The sequence below is a fragment of the Pezoporus wallicus genome, unplaced genomic scaffold (assembly GCF_028554395.1).
Source record: "Pezoporus wallicus isolate ANWC-B61680 ecotype Strahan unplaced genomic scaffold, APGP_CSIRO_Pwel_v1 contig_3058, whole genome shotgun sequence".
Taxonomy (NCBI): domain Eukaryota; kingdom Metazoa; phylum Chordata; class Aves; order Psittaciformes; family Psittacidae; genus Pezoporus; species Pezoporus wallicus.
In genome coordinates, this window is record NW_026641153.1 from 6,694,636 (window position 1) to 6,722,491 (window position 27,856).

The 27,856-nt window shown below is 47.4% G+C and overlaps 1 protein-coding gene across 4 annotated transcripts in view; it reads right to left on the reverse strand.

Annotated features, from left to right (window-relative positions):
- The window catches only part of PPP6R2 (protein phosphatase 6 regulatory subunit 2), a 90,190-nt gene that overhangs the window by 56,580 nt on the left and 5,754 nt on the right, over window positions 1-27,856 (reverse strand). For all 4 annotated transcript variants that reach the window (XR_008973926.1, XM_057422442.1, XM_057422441.1 and 1 more), the window contains exon 3: window positions 5,759-5,891. The gene's annotated coding sequence lies outside the window, so the exon portion shown is untranslated. The remainder of the gene's footprint in view (window positions 1-5,758; window positions 5,892-27,856) is intronic.

The window sequence follows — 27,856 nt, forward strand, 5'->3', positions numbered from 1 at the left end:
TCAACAGAAACTAGACACAGAATCATAGAACCATAGAACAGTCAGGGTTGGAAAGGACCTTAAGACCGTACAGTTACAACCCCCTGCCATGGGCAGGGATACCTCACCCTAGACCATGTCTTCTGCCTTTGCAGGTGGACATCTCAAAGTCCTCCAAAGCTATCCATCGTATTTCTGAGCTGGGGTATGCAATGAAAGACAAACCCACGGCTATGTGAAGCAAGGAGCTGTCTGTAAGAACAAGCTGCTGTTTCTGAACATTAACAGCTTTCTGGAGAGCATTTCTAAATGGGAACGTGCAGAATTAAAGTGTCACTCAAACACCTGCTGTTTGCCAACAATGCACACCAGGAATGTCTGAATATTTAGAAGGTATGTGGAGGCTCCAGTCAAGCAGCACAACACCACACAAGGCAATCCCTGGCTGCACACTGGGGCCGGAGAGATGGTCAACAACAGAAATGTAAGAAACCAGTAATATTGCCCCTTACTGTGCATGTTTTGAGGTAATCTCTGCTCTTCATCTTCTTCCTTATATGATCAGAATGCCCAAAGCCTCCACGCTCCTCTGTGAGGCCCATAATGACTGGGTTTGCCTCACTGCGTATCATCCTTCCAATGATCCTGTAATCATTTACAAGGGACAAGAAAACTGGAGAGGGGCTTTGGACAAGGGACTGTAGGGACAAAAAAATGGGGAATGGCTTTAATCTGCCAGAGGGGAGACTGAGATGAGATCTTAGGCAGAAGCTCTTCCCTGTGAGGGTGCTGAGGCCTTGGCACAGGGTGCCCAGCGAAGCTGTGGCTGCCCCATTCCTGGCAGTGTTCAAGGCCAGGTTGGACACAGGGGCTTGGAGCAACCTGCTCTAGTGGAAGGTGTCCCTGCCCGTTGCAGGGGGCTGGAACTGGACGAGCTTTAAGGTCCCTTCCGACACAAACAAGTCTGGGATGCTATGATTTTCACTTTGTGGCCTGGATTTTATTTAACAGTTCTTCTAGGGGAAAGTGCGAAGTGGCTTTTTAGAGCCTTCACCTGAGCACTATTAAGTCGAGTCCAAAGGTCTCTCTCTACCTGTTCTAGAAAAAGTCAGGAGGCATCTACAAAAGTAACAGGTGATTAAAATTCATGTTTTAAAGTTTCACATGTCCATTCCAGATCTGAAGATTTAAAATACATGGCTCAAGTTCCACATATCACAAAACTCATAGGGCCCTGCAACGCTTCCTTGGCTGCTGCAACAAAAATAACACCACCACAGTGCGTTTCCTGCTTCCCCTGGATCTCTGGTGAACTTGTCACAGAATCATAGGTCTCCCCTTAAGGAGCCTTCTCTTCTCCAGGCTGAACCAGCCCAGCTCTCAGCCTGGCTCCAGAGCACAGCTGCTCCAGCCCTCAGAGCATCTCTGTGGCCTCCTCTGGCCTCACTCCAACAGCTCCACGTCCCTCCTGTGCTGTTGCTCCAGAGCTGGATCAGGACTGCAGGGGGGGTCTCCCCAGAGCTCAGCAGAGGGGCAGGATTCCCTCCTTGAGCTGTTGCTCACGCTCTGCATGTGCAGCCCAGCACACAAGGGGGTTCTGGTCTCAAGCACACACTGAAGCTGGGTCATGGGGAGCTTCTTCTCACCCAACACCCCAAGTCCTTCTCCTGAGGCTGCTCCATCCAGTCTCCCCCAGCCTGTGTTTGTGCTGGGATTGCCCTGACCCAGGGACAGAACCTTGCACTTAGCCTTGCTCAATTTCATGAGGTTTACACATTCCCATTTCTCCAGGTCCCTCTAGATCCCATCCCTTCCCTCCACTGTGACACTGCACCACATAGCTCCGTGTCATCACATACTTCCTGAGGGTGCTCAAGCCCGGTATCCATGTCACAACAAAGATGTTGAATAAGATCAGTCCCAAAACTGACCCCTGAAGAACAGCACTTGTCATAGGTCTCCACTTGAGCGTTGAGCCATTGACCACAACTCTTTGAGTGTGACCATCCGGCCAGAATCTTATCCACCAGGAGGTCAATCCAGATTTTGTCTTCCTCTTCATACCTGGATTCTATATTTGTGTTGTTTTGCCCAGCATTATCCCTGCAGTCAGTCCTGTAGGTACCAGAGGCTACCCTGAGCCTCACTGACTATGGGCACACGTACGAGACATCCACAGCATTTTCCACCCTTTCATAATGTTCCCTGTATTCCAAGCCCAGTAAAACGGAGAGTGGATGCCAGCAATCCCCAGGCAACTCCTGCTGGAAACTGGGAGGAAAACACCAACATTTACTGATTTATTGTTTCTATTTAAGCCTATTTAAGCCCATTCCTGATATAATAAAATATTTAACATTTTCCACTTACTTACTAAGTGGAACCACATGGAAATGCTGAGAGAAGTATATTATCCTGCTTGTTTCCACCAAGAAAGGATTCCTGAGTCCTTTTGACTTTCCTGTAACATCCCTTCTGTTATGAACACAAAAGGGCAAACGGAACTCCAGCAGCTACATCACAACTGAGGAGTCTTCCCTAGGTCGTGTTTAATGCAGTCAGGTGCTTTCGTCTTGACAGCTAGGATTCCTGATGTGAATTTTAAGGTTATTTTATGCTTTTCCTCCCTTGAGTTTTAATACAAAACCTCTTTTATTTCCTTGATAAGAATAATTAGTTTTCATCTTTCCTATACAGAGAAAGAGATAAAAAAAATAACAGAATCAAGGAATGGTTTGTGTTGGAAGCTTAAAGCTCCTCCAGTTCCAACCCCCTGCCATGGACAGGGACACCTTCCACTAGAGCAGGTTGCTCCAAGCCCCTGTGTCCAACCTGGCCTTGAACACTGCCAGGGATGGAGCAGCCACAGCTTTGCTGGGCACCCTGTGGCAGCGCCTCAGCACCCTCACAGGGAAGAGCTTCTGCCTAAGAGCTCATCTCAATCTCCCCTCTGGCAGGTTAAAGCCATTCCCCATAGGCCTTGGGTTTCATCTAAGTCAGGAGCTTTCTGCATCCAGTCAATGCTTGCAGCTTCCTCTGGATCCTCAAGAACTCCTTCACTGTCCACCAATTCTGAAGCCAGGCTCTCCCTCTGCCCCTTGCTCATCTGAGCTGTATCCCACACTCTCCTGAATCACCAGTTTCTTTCCTGCTGTATTTTCACACACTCTCAACTCTTCTGCCTGCCCTATCCCATCCTCTGGGAATCTCTTCCCCCAGATATGCTCAGATGATCCCAGGAAGGAGCCACTTCTCCTCCTTCCAGAGGGCTCTACCTGACCCAAGTGCCAGAGCCAGGAAACAGCAGACAAGCAGCCCTCCTGTGATGCAACAGTGGTCCTTTTGAAGAAACAAGACATTTTAACATACAAACAGAACAGATCCTGATCCTGGAATGATCTTTGAGATACTGTCAAGGATATCAGTACAGTGCTGCAGCCAAAGAGGCAGAAGTAACCATAGAATCAGAGAATCAACCAGGTTGGAAAAGCCCTTTAAGCTCATCCAGTCCAACTGTTCCCCAGCACTGCCAAGGCCATCACTAACCTATGACACTGAAGGCCTCGGCTACACAGTGTGTGAACACTTGCAGAGATAGTGACTCCAGCAGTCTGTGGATAGTGACTGGGCAGCCTGTTCCAGTGCCTGAGCACCCTTTGGGGAAGGAATTGCTCCTCATCTCCATCTAAACCTGCCCTGGTGCACCTTGAGGCCGTTTCCTCTTGTCCCACCCCTTGTTCCTTGGGAGCAGAGCCCAGCCCCCTCCTGGCTCCATCCTCCTGTCAGGCAGTTGTAGGGAGTGACGAGGTACCCCTGAGCCTTCTCTTCTGCAGACTGAACCCCCCAGGTCCCTCAGCTGTTCCCCATCACACTTGTGCTCCAGGCCCTGCATCAGTTCTGTTACCCTTCTCCGGCCTCACTCCAGCATGTCAGAAGTCATTCCAACAAAGATCAAGCAAGTAAACAGGAGGCATGACATCACCCAAGTATCGCACATTGCATCTCGCTGCTCGAGGTCTGCTTTGCTTCTCTCAGAACAGGCAGCAGAGCTCAAAAAGTGCAGCTGGTCTGATCAGCTTCTCTTTAAAGAGACTGAGCAGAACATGAAGCAGACCAGCTTCTAATGGAAGATGCATTAAACTTGCCTTGATTCATGACTACAGCACAGAAGAACAGGAGATACAGCAGAAGGCATGAATGGTATTAAGGAAGTGCACAGTTATTTACAGTCCCCAGTAAACCCAAGAACAGGGACACCTCAAAGTTATCAAGCAGCCAAGAAATGCCATAGAACTTACTGGTTATGGAGACCAAAAGCTCAGTGGAGCTCAAGACCCCAGCTGGTTGCACCAGTTCCTATCAAGCAGGTTTATAAAGGACCCTCAAAGGTTTTACAGCCAGAATGTTTCAGACAGGTCACTCACCCAGGTGACTGGCAGATGGTGGCACTGCCTACCCTGCACTTGCACTGCTCTGAACTTCTCCTGTGTCCATTGACAGCAAGAGCAGGTAACTGAGGGTGCTGAGCCAGCCACACCTCAGGGATGAGCAGAATTTGCCAGACTGGGCTACATCGTTTCCTGCTACTATTTATCTCTATGTATGTCACTGACCCACATGATTACTAACCTCTGGGCACCATCCATATGCTCCAGATCCCAGATGGCTTCCAGAGCAATGTTCACAGAGCCATAGTTTCAGTTGGAAGGGACTTCAAAGCTGCTCCAGTTCCAACCCCTGCCACAGACAAGGACACCTTCCACTACAGCAGGTTGCTCCAAGCCCGTGTCCAGCCTGGCCTTGAACACTGCCAGGAATGGGGCAGCCACAGCTTCTCTGGGCACCCTGTGCCACCACCTCAGCACCCTCACAGGGAAGAACTTCTGCCTAAGAGCTCATCTCGGTCTACCCTTAAATTTCACCAGTTCCCAGCCATCAGGTCTGACACACAACATAAATATTACCAGCTCCCTCAGCAGCAGCATCTTTATTCACAGCTCACCTAAAGCCGCACTTTTTCTGCAATAAAACTCAGTGTCTGCTCCTTCCTTGTGGAGTTTTAAGAATGCCTTTAATTCATAACTTATTCCCCTGGGAGACGTTGCTTTACATAAGATCTCTTGCCTTTGTATCATTAAGAAAGCTCTTCATAACCAAATCAGCAGCAGAACAATGATCAAGTCAGCCAGCTCCAGGTGATACCAAGGAGGATCCCAGGGCTCCCATAGGCAGTCAGTCCATATCCCAATAATCCTGAATTGTAAATCCTCAGTGTAATCCCACGCTGCACCAAAGAGCAGTTCCTCTTGTTTGCTTCACTGCCAGCTTGATAACTTTGTTGGATGCTTCCAATGTCTCACCTTATGAAAACCAGTGAGTAACCACGGCCTGGTCACTCTGACTACCCCCATGACAAAATGTACTTACTACATGTCATTTCCATACTGCTACTTCTTGGAAGAGCCACAAGTGCTTCCCAGAATTACAGACAGTCACTAGAAAGAAAGAAGTCCTATCTTCTTCCCATCAGCTTAAGTTCTGAGAGACACTTACCAGCTAAACCTGGTTTTAGGGAGTAACCTGACCCACATCCCATGACTAGACTGCAGAGCTGAGCTGCTCAGCTGTAAGGAACCAGTTCTCATCTCCTCAGAAGGACCATCCCAGGGCCACTACAGCTCCCTCTCAAATGACCAGCAAGAACAATCTCAGCAGCAACCACCAGAACACATAATACAATATGTTGTCATTACTGAGCTTAAAAAAGAGATGTACATACCTTCAGTAGAAGTTATTTCAAATGTGAAATCTTCTGCACGGACAGAGAAACATTTGGGTTACAGTTCCTGGAATACTCCCAGTTTCAGAAAATTATTTTCATCCAGTGTGAATTCTTCCTCAAGCTTCCTATCCTGGAAAAGATTGGAAAAAGCTGTTATTAACCAAAGGTAACTGAAAGCCAAAGAGTTTTTTACCACCATAAAGAAACTCCCATGCAACCCTTCAACCCAACGAGAGCTCTGAGCAAGACCATGGGTGACCAACACTCTGCAAAGCTACCAGCACCACATCAGACATCCTCTTTCCACTTGTGCTCCTTCTGCAGCACAGGGCAAACATGTTCCTTCCCTGCTGTGGCAGTGAGGGGTTAACAGCCCCGGCCCCTCGTGGCCCTTGCTCTGCTGTGAGACTTGTACCTCATTCAAGAACACATGCTTGTTTTCTTGACATGGTTTCAAAAAGCAAGTTGTAGGTTGTCAGGGAAACGTGAGGGTCATTTTCACTTGTTCCAAGAATAATTGCAGCAACACCACACGTATCCCACGTTCGGTCAGGGGCCCCAGCACCTCTAGGCGGCAGCAAGGAACCCGGCCCCACAAGAGCCCTTGCCGTGGTTTTAAAAGGGGATTCATAGATGGAAGTGGGAAGAGAACTAAGCCTGGCTTAACTTGTTGAGTCCCACCCACAACTGCAGAGCCTTGGTGAAGAGGGTTTAACCAAACCCCTGTCTCTATCCAGGTATTCCTTTTTTTTTTTTTTATGCTAGGATCCTGATCAAAGAGAAGACAACAGCAGCCAGACCCTGCATCAAATGGTGTTCTCTCACTACCCCAACAGAAAGAGAATGCTCACATTGATGCTACATTTCCAACCAGCCTTGACATCTTAACATCACAACCCAGAGCAGCACAGGAGTGTAACACAGCACTAACAGACAGAATAATGTATTTTCTCATTTTCTTCCCCTTCCTTCTTCATCTTCCCCCAACACAAGAGGGACGTGGAGCTGCTGGAGAGAATCCAGAGGAAGACACAGAGATGCTGTGAGGGCTGGAGCAGCTCTGCTCTGGAGCCAGGGTGAGAGAGCTGGGCTGGGTCAGCCTGGAGAAGAGAAGGCTCCTTAAGGGGAGACCTTAGAGCAGCTCCAGTGCCTGAAGGGGCTATAAGAAACCTGAATACTGTTAAGACTGGGCTAGACAGGGTGCTGGGCCGTCTAGTCTAGGTCATGCTCTGCCTAAAAAGGTTGGAGCAGATGATCTTAGAGGTCCCTTCCAACCTTGAATTCTGTGATTCTGATTTACCAAGGCAAAAGCCAGGGATGTTTTTCCAAGCTTACACAATCCATATTAAGGTGTCAGCAAACTGACTGCACAGTGTCCCGCTCTCCCTCAATGCTTCTTTTCACCCCATGTCCATGTTGTAAAACCCATGAAGAACAGGAGCAAGGACCCATCTTGTTCTTCCTGAAAGCAAATTTCACATCAGTATCTTAAGGACACAGTCATGTCACACCTTTCTGAAGTGGCCTTCCTGGATTACAGAATAGTGGAAGCAACCCGACGTGACACTGTTCTTCTGACTTGAAGAACAGCAAGAACTTAACCTCCAACACTTCAAGTGACGGGCATCAGCCTCCAGCTCTGTCATCCTTCAGTTTGATACTCCATTCCTCTCAATTTTCTTCAATTTCTTCCATTATTTAACTGAAACAGCTCATAAATTCCCAGCTAAGAGCAGCAGGACAATGGGATCCACCGCTTTTCAGCAAAGTCAGAACAGATTTGAGTAATGGGGTTAAGTCCTTTCCTACATCCCGAACACACACTGCTGCAATTTCAGCCTAATTCTCTCCTGAGCCATGCGCTTTATTTTGTCTGACAACTGATTGGAAACAGAGCACAACAAAGTGGTGCCAGTAAATAGGAGTTTATATTTTCTACCTTTTCTCCAGGCATTTTGCATTTTTGCATAGGCTGGAGAGAACAAACCCAGCAGGTCAAACTTAACCCCCTAAGTCACAGGTTTTAGAGGAAATCTAGCCTAACTTAGGCCATAGAGAATCCATAAAGAGAAGCCTTCAGAGACACAACTGGGAATCATGTGAATTCAAGGTGACAGCTTTCCTTATTCCAACTGCACTTTCTTGATTCCTAGGAATTCAACTGTCTGAGGATGCTCCTGTGCTAGACCTGCACTTGTTCTTCAGGCCTCCAGCACACACATCCCAGATTGCTCTCACTCTGACCTTCTCACTGGTGTGGCAGCATGCCCAAAACCAGTCAATGGGAAACTGGTTATTGTGAACGACAATCACAGAACCCCAGACTGGTTTGGGCTGAAGGGACTTTAAAGCTCATCCAGTTCCAACCCCTGCCATGGGCAGGGACATCTTCCACTAGAGCAGGTTGCTCCAAGCCACATACAACCTGGCCTTGGACACTGCCAGGGATGGGGCAGCCACAGCTTCTCTGGGCACCCTGTGCTAGCGCCTCAGCACCCTCACAGGGAAGAACTTCTGCCTAAGATCTAAATCTAGCCTCTTTCATCTTAAAGCCAGAAAGGCAACTCAGACATAGCCCTCGAGCCTGCAGAATGTATCCAAAACCCAACTATGGCAGCAGCATGGGAGCCAGGAGACCTTGGATGCTTCTTGCAGTGCTCCTCTGCTTACAAAAAAACAAAACATTAAAACCAGAGCACACATAAGGAAGCTGCTGGCAAGCAGAGAACTCTCCTTGAGCTCCTTTTGCTTTGGTACCTGCTTCTGTGGGGGAAGCAGGGAAAAGCAACCTGGCTGCACCAAGGCTCCTAGGGGCTGGAATGCTGCCTCCCTGCAGAGAATCCCTGTGCACAACTTGTAGTAATACTTGGAAAGAGAGATTGTTTATCTGGAAAAGACGTGAAGAGGAAAATACTGAGACGAATGAGAATCCCTTGATAAAAATAATCAAAAGGTATATTTAACTCATAAAAAAAAAGAGCATCTCACTGGCATCCCGGCCTGTATCAGCACCAGTATGGCAGCAGGGCCAGGGCAGTGATTGTGCCCCTGCACTGGGCACTGGTGAGGCTGCACCTCGAATCCTGTGTTCAGCTCTGGGACCCTCACTGCAAGAGAGACATTGAGGTAGTGGAACGGGGCCAGAGAAGGGCAACGGAGCTGGTGCAGGGCCTGGAGCACAAGTGTGATGGGGAACGGCTGAGGGACCTGGGGGGTTCAGTCTGGAGAAGAGAAGGCTCAGGGGTACCTCGTCACTCCCTACAACTGCCTGACAGGAGGATGGAGCCAGGAGGGCGCTAGGCTCTGCTGCCAGGGAACAAGGGATGGGACAAGAGGAAATGGCCTCAAGGTGCACCAGGGCAGGTTTAAATGGAGATGAGGAACAATTCCTTCCCCAAAGGGTGCTCAGGCACTGGAACAGGCTGCCCAGGGCAGTGCTGGAGTCACTATCCCTGCAAGTGTTCACACACCGTGTAGCCGAGGCCTTCAGTGCCATGGGTTAGTGATGGCCTTGGCAGTGCTGGGGAACAGTTGGACTGGATGAGCTTAAAGGGCTTTTCCCACCTGGTTGATTCCACAATCTCTGGCTGCCTATCTTAACAGCTGGAGAACACAAGAGGGAAGCAAGACTCTTATCTTCACTGTACAACCAGTGACACCTCCCAGCAGTCAGTACTGGGATGCAAGTCCATGAAGAAAGGATGTGAGCATTTGATAATATTACATAAAAAGCAGCTATTTTTAAAGAAACCGATACTCTTCCCACTGCCTTCGCTGCTTGCATGCAGTTGATCAGGAATATCAAACAAGATTAATGAAACTCAAGCTTTTATATAAGCAATAGTATCCCTCAAGACATTACTAATTAAGTTAGTTATGCAAATTGAGGGGAAAAAGACATTTATGCAGGGCATCTCCACAGCACTCATAGGCTGAACAACAACAGGCAGCTTAAATCAAACCAGCAAGCAATTCTCTAATCAATCTGATCTCCACTTGCACACACTTTGGAATTAATTCAGATTTCTTCCCACCTACATTAGGAGCAGCCACCAAAAAAACACCACAATCCAAAGGGAAAAAGAGCCCAGTATAAAGTGGTCATTGTCCTTTCCCACGTCTTCCTCTCCAGTGCAACAAGTGAGACATGGAAGTAGTACTTAAGGCAGACCAGAAGCCCTTTCATGGGATTTATACTATTGACTTCCATCAAGTTCCTGAAGTTGGGCTTTTGGAGATCATCAACTCCTTTCCAACCCTGCTTTTCTCAAGATCCAGAAATTCATGGATAAAAGGGTGTAATAGCTGTGAAGTTATCAAGGAGGATAATAAAAAACAAAACAAAACTTATTTATCATTTCCAAAAGACAAGGGAAAACTCGGGATATTTTTATGTCTCCCAAAAAGCTGTCAAGAGTTTATTCTCCACAGAAGACCCTATTTTGTCCTCAAGGCGTTGCTGTCAGCTCCACCACCGTTCTACAGGCTGTGGCCTCACACACAACACTGAGATCTTATTTGGAATCGCTTCATGGGCACTAACAAAAAGCCTCCTGGAGCATTCTGCTGAACAGGGCACCTCTTTAAGCCTCAGCTGGAATGACAGAGCTGAGACAAACAGCAACTGACTAAGATTATTGCTCCAGATACCCTCAACTAATTTTAGTGCACCAAATCCCGTGCCTGGTACCATCCTACACACAGCCCCTAGGCGCTGTAAGGGGAGCCCTTAGAGCAGATCCCAGTGCCTAAAGGGGCTACAGGAAAACTGGAGAGGGGCTTTGGACAAGGGCCTGTAGGGACAGCACAAGGGGAATGCCTTTAACTTGCAAGAGGGGAGACTGAGATGAGCTCTTAGGCAGAAGCACTCCCCAATGAAGGTGCTGAGGTGCTGGCACAGGGTGTCCAGCGAAGCTGTGGCTGCCCCATTCCTGGCAGTGTTCAAGGCCCGGTTGGGCACAGGGGCTTGGAGCAACCTGCTCTAGTGGAAGATGTCCCTGCCCATGGCAGGGGGCTGGAGCTGGAGGAGATTTATGGTCCCTCCCAACCCAAAACAGTCTGATTCATGATTCTATGATCACTTTGGGCAATGACTGGTCTTTTACACTTCCTCATTCCTCAATAAATAAATAAATGAATGAAAAACTATCCCCCAACTCTTCTGAGACACAGCCACAATATGGGAAGTTAAATATTCCCACAGTCACCAGTTACAGGGTAAATAAATACAGCAGCAAACACAAAGGAACCGCTGTGTACTTCATGGATCCTTCTGGTGTCATGAGGACACATTGAACATGATGCATAGTGCTGTCTGTTCACAAGCTATGCTGTAAGCAGAGTCATAGAATCATAGAATGGCTAGGGTTGGAAAGGACCTTTAGATCATCTAGTTCCACCCCCCCTGCCATGGGCAGGGACACCTCACACTAAACCATCTCACCCAAGGCTTCGTCCATCCTGGTCTTGAACACTGCCAGGGACAGAGCATTCACAGGGAATCCTCCTCCAACTTCCACCACCACGCTATTTTCAGGAGAGAACCTAGTTCCCATTATCAGAGCACTTCCAATTTGACAGAAACTGCTGAAATTGTAAAAAAAGAAACACAAACCAAGGCGAGGTTGGACAGGGTTTGGAGCAACCTGGTCCACTGGAAGGTGTCCCTGCCTATGGCAGGGGTTGGAAGTGGAGGAGCTTTAAGATCCCTTCAACCCAAACCACTCTGGGGTTCTATGAAATACCACTGAAGGAGTCAGCAACCAGTCTGATCTTAGACTAACACTCTTATGACTGTAAGAGCAGCAGCCTGCTCCTCTCCACCCCAATGCTGGTGCCTCTGCACCACATTTCTTGGACTTCACACACACTCCTAACAGCAAATACCAGTTTTAAACACATCCCTTATAAATTCAGGTTGAGAGTGACTGCTGAAATTTATTTTCCTCTCCATCTGGACATGTGCAAAGTGATATGTAAATCATGAGATACATGAAATGATGCTGGTAATTATAGAAGTAACCGAGACCAGGTCCTATTTTAAACTGCTGGCCAAGTGCTGGGAATGTCTTTCACAAAAGCTGACCATCCCCAAAAACAAGATGTTATGGTGACAGAGCTTGCACAGAACCTGCCCAAACCTGTCAAGCACAACACGGGATGGATGTGAAGTCCCTGTGGGGTTTTGAGTTAGACAATGAAGACCACAGAAGGCTGAATCCACAAGGTCAGGTGTAACCGGATAACTAAAACCAAGCTGAAGATGAGCAAGGGCAGTTATTTATGGCAGTAAACCACCAAAGTGCCAAAGGCACCAGAGCAGTGGCAGAGAAGGAAATCAGAAACAGGAGTTTCCTGTCCAATGCACTGGCTGGAGAGAAGCTGGAGTCTACAGTAATTCACCTGCAGAGGTATGGAAGGTCCCAAAACCCGTCCTACTGCTCCTTACCTGGTACTAATACCAGAAGTGTTACCAAGCCCAGTGATTCACAAGGCAGGGACAGTGTCACCTGAAGTGATGTTTCTCCTCCTGCCAATGCAGCTACTGCTCTTTCACACCCCCAAGCTGGTACTTGAAGTCAGCTCTAATCCATTTTAAGAATCTGTCAAGCCACTCAGTAACTAAACAAGCTGAGGAAAGTTGCCAGTTTCATACATAACACCATGCTGCTACCTCACACAATTTACATTTGCAGTATTTTTATCACCAAGATCTTCCCAAGAAATCAGATCATTTGGGTTGGCGAGATTTTTTCACTGCACAACTTTAACTCACCTAAAAACGGCCCAACTTTACAGAAGAGTTAAGTAAATACCCTGCAAAATTCAGAGCACACTATAAATGTCTCAAGTTATCCATGATGAAGTCTGAGAAGTCTGAAGTCTTCCTCCTGTGCCTGCTGGAGGAGACAGGCATCATCCTGGACCCAGTTCATATCAAAAAAGGCACAAGACACACTTGAGAATCACAGAATCCCAGACTGTTTTGGGTTGGAAGGGACCTTAAAGCCCCTCCAGTTCCAACCCCCTGCCACGGCCAGGGACACTTTCCACTAGAGCAGGCTGCTCCAAGCCCCTGTGTCCAACCTGGCCTTGAACACTGCCAGGAATGGGGCAGCCACAGCTTCCCTAGACACCCTGTGCCAGCGCCTCAGCACCCTCACAGGGAAGAACTTCTGCCTAAGAGCTCATCTCAGTCTTCCCCCTGTCAGGTTAAAGCCATTCCCCTTGGCCTGTTCCTACAGGCCCTTGTCCAAAGCCCCTCTCCAGTTTTCCTGTAGCCCCTTTAGGCACTGGAATCACCCTTGTTCGTCCAAGTTCTTCTGCTAAAGAACCATAAATCCCTCTACTATTCAGAAAACTCACCCAGAAACAATACAACAGATAAGCTTCAGCAGCACTTCAGGAACACATTCAAACCCAATGTCTATTCAACCAGTGCAAAGCTCCATGACACGAACCCTCTCATTGCCGCTCCTGCTCAACAACCAGGCTCCTTTCCCTCACACTCCACTGCTGCTTCCAGAGGCACAAGGAAAGTTGAGGTAAAATAACAACAAACCTCAACCTGTGGTCCAATGCCATCACTGGCACTGTCCCAGGTATACACAGAGCAGCAGACTGAACTCACTCCACTCAGAAATCATGTGTTTAGCTTTAATAAACCAAAACCACAGTGAATTCAGAAACTAACGAACTAACGTTTGCTGAACTTCTGCAAGGCTGAACCCAAGTTTTAGCACTGAACTGAGAAGCTGCCAAACTTCTCAGGTACTCTGTGACAAAGCCACCTATGCACAGGGCATGAGGGGAATGTGGGCACAGAACGAAACCTGTCAGCAAGTACGTAATTCCTTACCAGGAAAAACAGGATCACACAGAGCCCACCTATTTCTAGGGACAGAGAAATGTATACAAATACTACCTAAAACTTCTCATGCTTCTGACTCAAGACACAATAAATGAGAGAATTCACTGAGCACATGCAGTCTAGAAGGAATTCTGATAGAACCTGGAAACACTGGAGCTTCTGTGCATTCCACTGTTTTCTTCCCAACCTCATCTCTCATGCTGCTCCCACACTTCAGGCCTCGCTGCCAACAGAGCTCAGAGTCTCTTCTTCATTTCCACCTCTTCCATCACTTGCAGAAAGCCCAGGGCTGTCAGTGGTTTCCATCTACCTGCTCAGCAGCACATGTAATGCCTTCATCTTGTCACAGCAAGAGGAAAAAGGCACAGGAGAAATAATTTAACCCTCTTCCAGTTACCTGTCTTGACTAAAACAAGAGCTTTTGAATGGCAGCTCTACAGCAGCTCATGCCAACCTCTGAATCCACACTGCCACGTCTCTCCCCTGGGATGAGCACCCTAACTCTTGGTGTGCCAGCTTTCAGTGCCAGGAAAAACCCAGCAAGCGACTGAAAAGCAAACCCTGGGCCAGTTTTGACCAGTTTAGCACCCAGGAGCTCCCCAAGCACCCATGAAGAGGGACAAGCTGCTGGAAAAGTCTAAGAGGGACCAAGTCTAAGCAAACACATGGACACAAACTACAGTCCTGGCTTTTCTCTATGCTCACCCACAGACCAGGCAATCCAAACACTGTAACTCAGCATCAAATTCACAGACAGCACACTCTAAGGACAGCTCAGCTTAACTTCCCAGGGCTTAAAAGACCCATGGCTAGACTTCAAGACACATGGCCTCTGCCTCCCTTAGCCAGACCTCAGACCAGCTCAGAATGCTCACCCCGCTACACCCAGAACTCCAAACATGTTCTCCACCTTCAAGATTCTTTACTCTTCCTCAGAAGTGCATTTGGAGGGTTCAGAATGTACTAATTTAGGGATCAAACCTGCACATGAATAGAAATAAGCTTCACTGGACACACTGTGAATGGACAAGCCCTGCCTTGAACAGTGCTGCTAAGAATGGCACTGCTTCCACAGAAAGGCCAAAGGCAAGGTCCTGAACCTGGGTCAGGGCAATCCCAGCACAAACACAGGCTGGGGGAGACTGGATGGAGCAGCCTCAGGAGAAGGACTTGGGGTGCTGGGTGAGGAGAAGCTCCCCATGACCCGGCTTCAGTGTGTGCTTGAGACCAGAACCCCCTTGTGTGCTGGGCTGCACATGCAGAGCGTGAGCAGCAGCTCAAGGAGGGAATCCTGCCCCTCTGCTGAACTCTGGGGAGACCCCCCCTGCAGTCCTGATCCAGCTCTGGAGCAACAGCACAGGAGGGATGTGGAGCTGTTGGAGTGAGGCCAGAGGAGGCCACAGAGATGCTGCAAGGGCTGGGGCAGCTCTGAGCAACCTGCACTAGTGGAAGGTGTTCCTGCCCGTGGCAGGGGGTTGGGACTGGAGGAGTTTTAAGGTCCCTTCCAACCCAAACCAGGATGGGATTCTATGAAAGTCAAAAGCCAGAGTAAAAAACATGCCTTGCTATTTACACTTCTAGAACATCATCCCTATTCTTGCTTGGTTTTTAAGTCTTGAACAGAAAGATGCAAGAATGTTTTATTTCTTTCGATATAAGCATTTCAGGATGCCATTTGAACTGATGATCCCATGTGAGGTACATGCATCGGCCCAAAGTTGCAGAAGTTCCATAAAGAATATGCACAGAATCATGCTGCAAACAGTAGAAAATAAATAAAGAAAACAAATCACACTCTTTCCAGAAGTGTTACTTGTAAGTTAGAGTCTTACTTGTAAGCTACTTCATCTGCACACCTGGCAAGAGCAAGGCTGCTCCTGCCATGAGTGAAGCCCTGAGCAGGCTCCTGAGGAGCACAACCACTTCACACCAACTTAATGGCTTTTTGAGGAAGGAGCTTCCCAATTGCAGCCACGACTATTTGCATGCTCTGAAACCCAACTTGCATAACAAGAGCTCCCAGAACATTTCTTTGTGTACTCCCAGAGAAACAACTCTACAGAGTCAATGGGAAAGGCGCCTGGTTCCAAGCGCGCTCCAAGGCTTTGGCAGCCCGGTGCTGACAAGTAGCACACTCCTCGACCTCGGGTCCATGGGAAGCTGGGAGGGGAAATAAAAGGAGCTCTGCGGGTTGTTTGGTACCCATTAAGGGCAAAGCAGCCAGAAGAAATGTGTCTGGCGAGCTCCAACTAACATGTTTTGCACCAACAGAAAGGCAGCAGATCTCCTGGGCAGTCTTCCACACGAGCCTGACTTGCCAGGAGTCATCAGTACGTAAATCCACCAGCTAAAGAGATGTTTGGTCTTACTTGTGCTTCATCCCATTCTTTTATTATCACTTAAATGAAAAATAAAACATACCTTCCTCATTGCAAAAAGATCACAGCAAAAACATCACAACCACACCATGTAACGGCTCTGAAGAACTGTCCAGTGACCAGAACATCTCCTTTCCTAAAGAACATCTCCATATTATCCAAATGGCTATTTCAGGTTATAGGGGAGAAGATGGGAGGAACAGGGATCATGGGGGAGGTTCCATTTTGTCTGCAGCCCACCCCAAGCCAGCAGTACATTGGCAAGAGGAAGGTGAAGCTTTGCTGTGTACTCCCCAGGGTTTCCTGAACAGTCTGTGCAGATAGTGGACATTTTCCCCTGAGCATCTGTAGCCACCTTCAAGGCTCTTTCCCACTTGCTTCCAGCAGGATTTCAAACCATGTTCTCCTACTGGAAGCACATTCTATTTAGAAGCCAGAGAACAGACATTAGGAAGTTCTTCCCTGTGAGGGTTGTGAGGCCCTGACACAGCAGGCTGCACAATAAGCTGTGGCTTCCTGGGACTTGGAGCAACCTCCTCTAGTGGAAAGCATCCCTGACCATGGCAGGGGTTGGAACTGGAGGAACTTTAAGGTCCCTTCCAACACAAACCATTCTATGAGCCTATGTTTCTCCGAAGAATCAAGCTTTTGAAGATGCAAGCACTTCACAACTGCACTGGAGGTGGCCAGAACAGTATCATATACTGAAGAATGGAAACAAGGAAAGAACTGTTAGTGAATCTGTTCAAAACAACTGAAAATGCACTCCAGGCACCCACAGTCTCTTTGAACTCATTCTCCAGTTCCCATCAGTCACCAGCTGTTGTGTTTGAAGGGATTTTAGCTCAGTCAGACTCAGGGAAGTCTTGACGACTGTGTGCATAGAGCACATATCAGATGTTAGCACCTTCTGAATGTCTTTTGATGCCTCTCCTGCTGCTAAGGCCCTGCACACTAACAGCTCTCAACTACTCTTCTGTTGCTGTTGCACACCCCACTGTGCTTTCTGGAGGATTTAACTACTGTAACCTGCCAGAAGACAACTGTTTGTGACACAGACTACCTGCATTACCACATTCTGTATTACACTACTTCCAATCTACTGAAGCATCAACACTGCTGCTGTGCACATCCATCTCCCCAGTGCCCTCCCTTCAAACCCCACTGCAATCCCCCATCCTAAGGCTGAGGTTATGGGTTGTCACTTGTTGCCTCTGCAGTTCATCATGACCAAAACCTCAGTCCCACCGTTGTCCTGCCGTCACCTTCCAGCTACATCACCCATCACTGTCAGTAACAGTAATCAGGCCATGGTTGCTGCCCATGCCTTGCTGCTGTATTACAATACAGCAAAGGTGATTTACAGCAGGCTTACACTCCTTTGGGTCCAGAAGGCTCAAAACCTCCATTTCGGTCTGTCAGGGGAAAAGAATCACGAGCTACTCAAATCTCCAGAGCTCACTCTCAACCTCTCCAGGATCCTACTTCAGACTCTGTAGGAACAGACTCAGTGCTGGTTTCCAAGACAAAACAACACTACTAAACAATTTCCTAATTCATCTTATAGCCAAGATTCAATCAAAGATCTGTATCGATTCCTCTCACATTCACTCAAGGCATGAAGAATGGTCCAAAACACCACTGGAGAGAAGGTTTGTTGTGTAAGTATATATGACAACTCAAGAAGAGAAATTTTTCCATATTATTATACAATTACACCCGAGAGGTCTGTGGTTCTCCAGACAAACTACAGCAGTTCTGAGGATTTCCTGTTCTATCTGTAAGGGCTGGAGCTGCCGAAGCCCACCCCTACATGGAGAAGAAATAAACTCCTTTCAGCAGTCACCCATCTCCCTCCTACCAGCTCAGCTCCTCCTGTGAAGTAGCTGTCCAAGGAGCCACAAGAAGGCACAGTAAAAAATACAGAGGTAAAGGCAGGAAGTGCAAACGCCTCTTCACCAATGTTCTACTTCTCTCCTGCCCACCTAAGCTGTAATTTGGAAGGACTCTGACTGCATTAATACACATTGTTCCAAATTCAAAGGGGTGTTGTGTCCGCCTTGGGTAGTCAAACTACGTCTGATGGTGAAAGAAATTCAACCTTATCACAGAGGAGCCTCTCCTGCCTGAAAGAATGGTTTTGTCTTTAGAAACCCACCTGCAGACACTCTTTGAAAGCCAAGTCTTTACATCAGTCCCTCCCCAAGCAAAAAGGTGTCAAATCAACCCAACAGCAACAAAACCAGACGTTATGGAGCACTGACGTGCTCCATGTGCTTTCATAAGAAAGGCATTGTTTAAGTAGAGTCTCCTGCAAACAATAAATCCAAAGCATAAGAATGAAATAGCAGGATACAAATCTGTCTTCTACAGGTACACAGAGCCTTCACCTCCCAAGATCAAACATTTAGGGAACTCTGTTCCAACCTTAGTGCCACACTAAAACTGTAGCTTAATGCCACAGTGAAAGATTAAGCACAAAGCCTGGAGAAAAATAGAACCAAGGTTTGGGTTATAGCCTCTGCAATAAACAGCAGTTCACAAAGCAAGCTCAAATAGCCCTTAAGTATAAGAACACAGGTTTACAAGCAATAGCTGCAGTAAGTTAAGGAACTAAGATAAAATGTGCAATTGTCCTCAATGAAGCAGCCTGAATGAGTCCAAACCAGCCTTCTCTGCTCCCAAGTTAAGATCATGCAATGAGCCCATCCTCACTCAAAACAGTTTAGTGAAAATCACAGATTCATATCATAGAACCCCAGACTGGTTTGGGTTGGAAGCGACCTTAAAGCTCATCCACCTCCAACCCCCTGCCATGGGCAGGGACACCTTCCACATGAGCAGGTTGCTCCAAGCCCCATCCAACCTGGCCTTGAACACTGCCAGGGATGGTGCAGCCACAGCTTCAACTGGGCCAACAGAATAAGTGATAATAAATATATATATTTATATACATGTATAAAATAAAATAAAGCCAAGGGACACCACCTATGAAGGACTGTCTACCAAAACTCTGCAAGAACCATCACAGCAGTTTCAGGACACCTTTAGAAGTTGAAGGACATGAATAAAACAACTATTTTCGCATCAGGATTTTACATACATATATTTTCATTCATCACGATTCCCTCTGTTACCTTCCCGCACTCATTGTTTGATTCTTTTCTGTAACCTCTGAATAAAAGGCAAAGCAGGATAGACTGGAATGCTCAGAGGCAATGATGGCTCCAGCAACCGTCCACCCCTCCCTTCAGCACAGACATCCCAACATAAGAAGTATGTGGAGCTGCTGGAGCGAGCCCAGAGGAGGCCACAGAGATGCTGCGAGGGCTGAAGCAGCTCTGCTCTGGAGCCAGGCTGAGAGAGCTGGGCTGGTTCAGCCTGGAGAAGAGAAGACTCCTCAAAGGGAGACCTTAGAGCAGCTCCAGTGCCTAAAGGGGCTACAGGAAACCTGGAGAGGGGCTTTGGACAAGGGCCTGTAGGGACAGGACAAGGGGAATGGCTTTAACCTGCCATAGGGGAGACTGAGATGAGATCTTAGGCAGAAGTTCCTCACAGGGCATCCTTAAGGTCCCTTCCAACCCAAACCATTCCATGATTCTACATCCACTGAGCAGCAAACAACCATGATCACAATTTCAGCCGAGCTCTGACTGCAGAGCTACACATCAAAGTCTCCAGAATATATAATGCAAAAATGAATTATAACCTTTATTCCCTCCTACACCTGAGCAACAAAATTATACACTGTCTCTGTTGTACTCAGGAGCTTTGTCGTTAGCTGTTATCTTAGCACTGGGATAACTTAAATCACAGAATCCCAGACTGGTTTGGGTTGGAAGGGACCTTAAAGTTCATCAAGTCCCAGCCCCTTGTCACAGGCAGGGACACGTTCCTCTAGCCCTTTAAATACTTAAACCCTGTGAAAACTTACATGGTGTATGTCTTACATCATGTTTCAGCCTCAGTAACAAAACAAAAAAAAAAGCACTAAAAATAATGATAAATCTATTACTTTCTGTTCCTTCCACCCCTTCAAAGTCTCATATCTCAGAGTGAACAATCAGAAGCTTCTGTTTTAAGCAGGTGAAGGATGCATCTCTGGGGAAAAAGAGAACAAAAACTCAAGAGTGCTTTGCCTGCAGTCCCCTTGCAGAGCAGAAGGCCATGAAGCTCTGTCTGGATGGCAGCATGGCTTGTCAAGGTCTTCGGGAGGGGAACCAGCCTCCGCCAGTGCCCACAACCCAGAGCTCCAGTGCAGGCATCTGCTCCTGCCCCCCAAGCTCAGCTACTTCAAAATGGAAAGGAGAGTTATCACCCTGCTAATGCAGGTGAATACCTCCTGAACAAGGAGGAGTGTCACATCTCCCAGGTGGAATTTTTACCCCATGGTACCAACTAACAACATAAACTTTATTCATGGCATTTTCAGATTCATAGAATTGGTTTTGGTTGGAAGGGACTTTAAAACTCCTCCAGTTCCAGCCCCCTGCCATGGGCAGAGACACCTTCCACTAGAGCAGGTTGCTCCAAGCCCTGTCCAACACAGCCCGTCTCTTCTATTTGTCAGTTAGATGTTAAAGAAAATGAAGCCACTCATGTCACTGGCTCAGGAGAAATAAAGGAGGTTTTTGGTGAACTGGTGAAACACTATTTTGGTTAAGTTTTACCTGAGAATCACAAGTTTATCTCAGTGCTTTCCAACCAACAGCTTGGGCCAAGAAAGCTCTTGGGGAGCTGAAACACATCTTCAGTTATACAAACTGAATATATATATAAACATATATATGTAATTTGAAGATGAACAGAATCCCCTTTTAAGTCTTTCCACCTTCCTCCCCATGTTTGCTGTGGCCATGGAGCAACATGGGGGTCTTCACAGCACTGGTGCCCTGTGGGGTTGCACACCGTTTCTGAAGGGTGGCTTTGGGACAGAGGTTGTCCCCTGCTGTTTTCTGGTGATGGGGGACAGGGAGAGTGTCACAGGAAAACCCTGAACAATGTGGCAGGAGAAGCTGTGCCAGAGAGGTGCAAAGAGGAGGCTCTGGAGAAGGAGCTGCAGAGGCGGTGAAGAAGCAGAAGATGGAGCAGGAGCTGGGAGCTGGCTGGAGCTGTGGGCTGCCCGTGGGGTGGATTGTGGCACTGTTGTATGAGGCACAGGTCTCTCCCATGCTGGGAAGCGTAACTGTGACCGAGTGTACAGAGCTGGATTAAGGTCCCTTCCAATCCAAACCGTTCCATGATTCTATGACCTACAATTCCTTGGACACAAGCAGTGAATCACAAGAGTTACACGAGTCTGGTTCCCCAGCACAGCAAGGGGTTGTGCTGGGTTTTCTTCTTTTAATACCAAACTGCTGCAGGCAAGTAAGTTATGAAGGGCTGTCTGTTGTACAAATATGCACACAGAATTAAGAGCTCCTTCTAATTATTCCCTGCTTCTGAAGTTCCCTAATAAAGAGATGATATCAAGAAGTACTTTGTTTTGATGATCAGCTTTAACCCCATTCAGTATCTCGTTACACAGCCCTCTAATTGATGCCCTACCCCATGCTAAGGACAGAATTTGCACAGCTTCTTCATGTAAATGTTCCTTTTTTAATTAAATTCAACACACCCAGGCATTGAGGAAACTTCAAAAAATGCAGGGAAAACCCAGCCATGAAAATACACCAAACACTGGGAATGGCACAAAATTGTCCCAGACCTGGCAGTGTTCAAGGCCAGGTTGGACGGGGTTTAAAGCAACCTGCTCTAGTGGAAGGTGTCCCCACCAGTGGTGGGGGGTTGGAACTCGGTAAGCTTTAAGGCCCCTTCCAACCCAAACCATTCATGACTCCAGGAAAAAAGGTCCTTTTCCCCCTAGGTCAGTCAAAAGCATGTGGAGCTGATCACACACCAAAGAATTCAGCTTCCCCAACCTACCAGCTCCACCTTATCTACGAAGGTGTAGTTATCTCCAGATTCATTACCAGTGACTGAGTGAAATACAGGTTATTTAACAACATTAAGAGTCAAATTCCTCACTATTAAATTTCTCTTCCCTACATTCCAGGTATGGAGTTGCTCCCCACTGGAAGGCGCCATCAGCAGGAAGCCCAGGGATCTCTGTGCTTCGCTTTGCAGAGTAATCTTTCAACGCAAGGCTTCCAACTTGATTCAGCTATTAAGGAGCTAACATACAACCACTATTAAACAAGCAAAACCAAGTCCTGGGCGGGGGGGGTTGTTAAGTGCTGTTTTACATCTCTTGCAGGACTGCTCAGACACTCCACTCCTCCTTCACTTGCACTGCTCACAGCAGTAAACAAGACTTTGAAGCCACTTGGGCTGTTTATTACATGTTGTTTAAGCAACAGATTACATTTTTTCTGCCTCATCTTAGTTAAACCCTCCAGAAATCATTAGTATTAAACTGTTATCTCAGAAGTAGATGCTGGTATTTACTGGGGCACACAAGCAGTATTGGCAACAAACCCAGTTGCTCAAAGTCATTTACCACATCCATCTATGGACTCTGGATACTTTATTCTTTGCTGCACACCCAGAATAAGGCAATATTAGCAAAGAGACATCATTCTGCTCAGCAGATTTGCAACCTAAGACTTCCTGTTGCACTTCAGCTGAAGATCAAGAGCTGTAGTTTCAGATACACCTATTTTATCAATACCATGAGATACTCAAAAAAAAACAACTGCTTGCCCTCCCTTCCTGGTGCTTTACGCAGTTCAAAGCTTCACAAATGAGTTTATGCCTCTACCTACATTAAAGCAGCTCAGCCCTTTGCAGGCTGCAGTTTGTAACCAGAATATCCTGACATTGCACTGCTCCACGAACCCAGCTACATGCGAAGGAGGCACAAGATCACTGTCTAAACCCATAACAAACCAGTGCCTTGGAACAGGATATTAAACAACACTCATTTTAATTTCCTTAATCTTTCAGGACATCATATAGACACAGTCCACATGGGGTTTAAGTAGTTCTGCAGTTAAAATAAGTATTAGGACACTTCAGAAGATAAAAGTTTTATGTATGATGGTAGACCACCAGCCTGTTCTTCCTGCACACCATCATCTAAACTGTATTTAGGGGCTACACTTCATTCATCACAAAGCACCTTGTGGAGAAGGGCTTTGGCCAAGCACCTGTAGGGACAGCACAAGGGGAGTGGCTTTAACCTGTCAGAGGGGAGACTGAGGTGAGCTCTTAGGCAGAAGCTCTTCCCTGTGAGGGTGCTGAGGTGCTGGCACAGGGTGCCCAGAGAAGCTGTGGCTGCCCCATCCCTGGCAGTGTTCAAGGCCAGGTTGGACATAGGGCTTGGAGCAACCTGCCCTAGTGGAAGGTGTCCCTGCCTGTGGCAGGGGCTGGAGCTGGAGGAGCTTTAAAGTCCCTTCCAACCCAAACCAGTCTATGAACAAAATAAATTAACATCAATCACGCACAAAAGACCATGCACAGGAAGTACTCCTGCTCTCTACAAGTACCTCACAGAATACAAATTCTGATAGCAACAGCAGTTGAGTATCATTTTAGCAATTGTCTCTGCCCTAAAACCTTGTATTCAAGCTGGCTTGTTCTTGCAACTCACTACTCCATTCCAAGGAGACACCATAAGGTATTCATTTGAATACAACACTCCAAGTCAATTTAAATAATAATTCCCAAGCCAGAGCTTCAGTTTCAAGCCAAGCACCCCATAAGCAATGGGAACATTCACACCAATGCTGCAGGGACAAGAACTCTGCAGTGCCCAGAGCACTCCCACTGCAACCTCTGTAAGAGAATGAGGCACCCCAATGGTCCCCACCAGCAACATGGCTTGGGTGAAATACCTTCCTGTTAATGCAAAACCTGACTTCAGCTCCAAAGACTACAAAAGACAACTGATCCTTTGAAAAGACGAGAGTTCCTTCTGCTTTCATCAAATCCTGGAGGCAAGATGTGGCTTTTCCTCATCTAGAAAATGCCACAATGACATTTCAAATAATGCTCTTGTTGCTTCTGTATCTCGAAAACAAAGTAAAGCACTGTATTAAGTGATGCTCCCACCTACTTAGCAAGCTGGTGCATTTACATGTGCCCCTGTACAGAGGTACTAGCTCAGGTTTCGAAAGCAGAGCAGGAACATCAGTGACGGCCTGAGCAGGAGGTGAAGGACTGGGGCTCCTGCCAGCTCCAGAGCTCATCCACAGCCCCCCCTGCACCATGGTACCAGCACAGCCTCAGGAGCCTAAACTCCACTTGATGCATGTTGTTCAGCCAGGAGAAGAGAAGGCTCCAGGGAGACCTTGGAAGACCTTCCAGTGCGTGAAAGGGCCAACAAGAAACCTAGAGAGGGACTCTGAACAAGGGGACAGGACAACGGGGAATGGCTTTAACCTGCCAGAGGGGAGACTGAGATGAGCTCTTAGCAGAAGCTCTTCCCTGTGAGGGTGCTGAGGCGTTGGCACAGGGTGCCAAGAGAAGCTGTGGCTGCCCCATCCCTGGCAGTGTTCAAGGCCGGGTTGGACACAGGGCTTGGAGCAACCTGCCCTAGTAGAAGGTGCCCCTGTCCATGGCAGGGGGTGGAACTGCAAGAGCTAGGTCCCTTCTGACACAAACCACTCCATGATACTATTCTGTGATTCCCTCAGTCCCACCAATGTATTTCACAGCACGTTAAGCTGGTGCTCACCACTACTCCTAAACAGCATTTTGCCCTCTTATTTAACGCGTAAAACACAGTAATTCATGGCCTAATCTATATCCCTGACATCAAGCTTGACAAGTTACACACCCCCCAAAAACTGTGAGCAAGAAATACATTGGGAATTCCACACACATCCTCAGACCTCCCCTTTCCATTTTTAAACACAGGAGATTACCCAGTGTGGTTTTTATCTGCTCTGCTATTTTCTTTAATCACATACCTCAAAACCATCTCAACACCAACACACGTAATACTTTGCCATTTTCAGACACAGCATCCATTCCAATGACTGTACTTCCAATGTTATTTTGGCTTATTACTTCACCCACTGAGATGAATTTTCACTGATGTTCCACCAGCACTGCCTGGTCTTCCCCTATCTCTTCCCAACCCATTAGGAATTTAAAGCAGCCAATATACATAAATTGTAGTGATTTCCTTCCAACAAGTAAGAATTCATGTATTACAACCTGGAATCACCCAATGCAATTGCAGACTGGTTTGGGTTGAAAGTGATCTTAAAGCCCCTCCAGTTCCAACCCCTGCCACAGGCAGGGACACCTTCCACTAGAGCAGCTTGCTCCAAGCCCCTGCATCCAACCTGGCCCTGAACACTGCTAAGTTTTGTGTGACAAAAACTTACACTTGTTTTATTGCATTGGCCTTAAATCAGGAAACGGTTTGGGTGGGAAGGAACCTTAAAGCTCCTCCAGTTCCAACCCCTGCCAAGGGCAGGCACAGCTTCTCTGGGCACCCTGTGCCAGCGCCTCAGCACCTTCACAGGGAAGAACTGCCTAAGAGTTCATCTCAGACTCCCCTCTGGCAGATTAAAGCCATTCCCCTTGTCCTGTCCCTACAGGCCCTTGTCCAAAGCCCCTCTCCAGGTTTCCTGTAGCCCCTTTAGGCACTGGAGCTGCTCTAAGGTCTCCCTTTGAGGAGTCTTCTCTTCTCCAGGCTGAACCAGCCCAGCTCTCTCAGCCTGGCTCCAGAGCATAGCTGCATCTCCTCCGGCCTTACTCCAGCAGCTCCACATTGCTCCTGTGCTGTTGCCCCAGAGCTGGATCAGGACTGCAGGGGGTGGGTCTCCCCAGACCACAGCAGAGGGGCAGGATCCCCCCCCTGAGCTGCTGCTCATGCCCTGGGGGTGCAGCCCAGCACATGGGTGGTTCTGAGCTGAAGGTCACAGTGAAGTCGGGTCATGGGGAGCTCCTCCTCACCCATCACCTCAAGTCCTTCTCTTCAGGGTGCTCCATCCAGTCTCCCCCAGCCTGTGTTTGTGCTGGGACTGCCCTGACCCATGTGCAGGACCTTGGCCTTGGTCATGTTGAACTTCAGCACATAGATCAGTGGAAGGCTGTTTCTTTCTATCAAGGGCTGTTGAGATCCTCCTCTGCCAACACGAGCTCTGCTGTTTACTTGTCAGTGATCTGCTGAAGTTTCTGCTTTTCCCAAAATAATTTACTCATGACCAGGGCACAGTCCACCAGCTCTGACAACAAACCCTGGTTGTGCAACAATATTGTCCTCATGTGGCAAATGTCCACTGTGACATGAGGTGATTCAGTTTCACTTCACAGTTCCTTGTACAAACTCAAGTATATACCCAAACCCCAAGTATACACTGAATATTCTCACTTGCTTCTCTAAGACTACTTAATTATAATGAGCGCAGGAGCTGAAGCCTTGACACCCCAACAATGACCTGGATATTCTACCCACTAGTTACAATAGTTCTTGGGAACTTCATTCCAACATTTACTTCCAGGTACTGCATAAAGCAGCACTTACAAACTCACTGCAATTCATTCCTGAAGAACAAAGTCAAAGCAGTGAGGTTTATTTCTGCAAGACACAATGTTCTTCAGCAGTGCTGCTACTTAAAGTGGAGGGGGAAAATGGGACCAGGGAGACCACAGACACTGGGTGAGAGCTGCCACCCTGAAAGCACTTACAGGTATTAACAACTATTACTTGTAACAGGTATTTTAGAGGGACTCCAGTGAGCTAAGAACAAAGCTGACAGAAGCAACAGGAAAAAAGAGAAGTAATGAAATTAGCTGCCTATTTTGTAAGAGGAAGCAGCGGGTACAGTGTAACACCACTGAAATCCAATATGCATTTATTCCTGGCACTGCACCCCTCAAACATAACACGCCTTTCTGCCAAGTTTGGCATCCTCAAACCCCTTGTTATTTTTGTAAACTCCTCTGCTACTTCATATTTGAGCCTTCCCAAAACTCATCCACGTGCAGCAGCCTCTGGTCATAATTAGGCTTTAGGGAAAGTATAGGGAAAGAAAAATAATCAGTATTTATATATACTAAAGCAGAGGTAAGTTTGTTTCAGCTTTCAGAGGGTCCTTCTCATGCCAAGTGCTGAAGAAACACAGAGAAATCTTGTCTGGCACACCCACAGAGCTTACTCCTTATGACCCAAAAAGAGGCAGATAACCACAACATATCTGGCTAGTAGACGGACAACCCAGAATCCAGATAATCAATTGTGCTGGTCATGTGTGTGACAAAAACTTACACTTGTTTTATTGCATTGGTCTTAAATCAGGAAATGGTTTGGGTGGGAAGGAACGTCAAAGCTCACTCAGTTCCAATCCCCTGCCACAGGCAGGGACACCTTCCACTAGAGCAGGTTGCTCCAAGCCTCGTCCAGCCTGGCCTTGAACATTGCCAGGGATGAGGCAGCCACAGCTTCTCTGGGCAACCTGTGCCAGTGCCTCAGCACCCTCACAGAGAAGGATTTTATAGTGAAGATAACTACATGATTCTGAATTATTTATAGGCACTGCCTTCAGCGTCAAACTTAGCAGTCAGCTATGAAAGAGGAAGAAGATTCATCAAGCAGAGCAAGGGCACAACAAATTCCAAAACATACCCAATGGCTCTTTCACCTTGGTCCGTCAAATGTGAGAAGGCACCTCACTGAGATGAGATGAGATGAGGAGGTCCCCTTCAGAACCTCTGCCCAGCAAGTTGGGCCTTCTGCAATAGGATCTGTCTCACTGAACGTGTAGATATTTATACTATGGATGACTAATGTGAATTAGTCACCCACACTCCCTTTGCAGGAGCAGGGAAACAAGCACTTCTACAGCAAAACTCAGCTCTATTTTAGACTTGTTCATCAAAAGGAAATAAGCA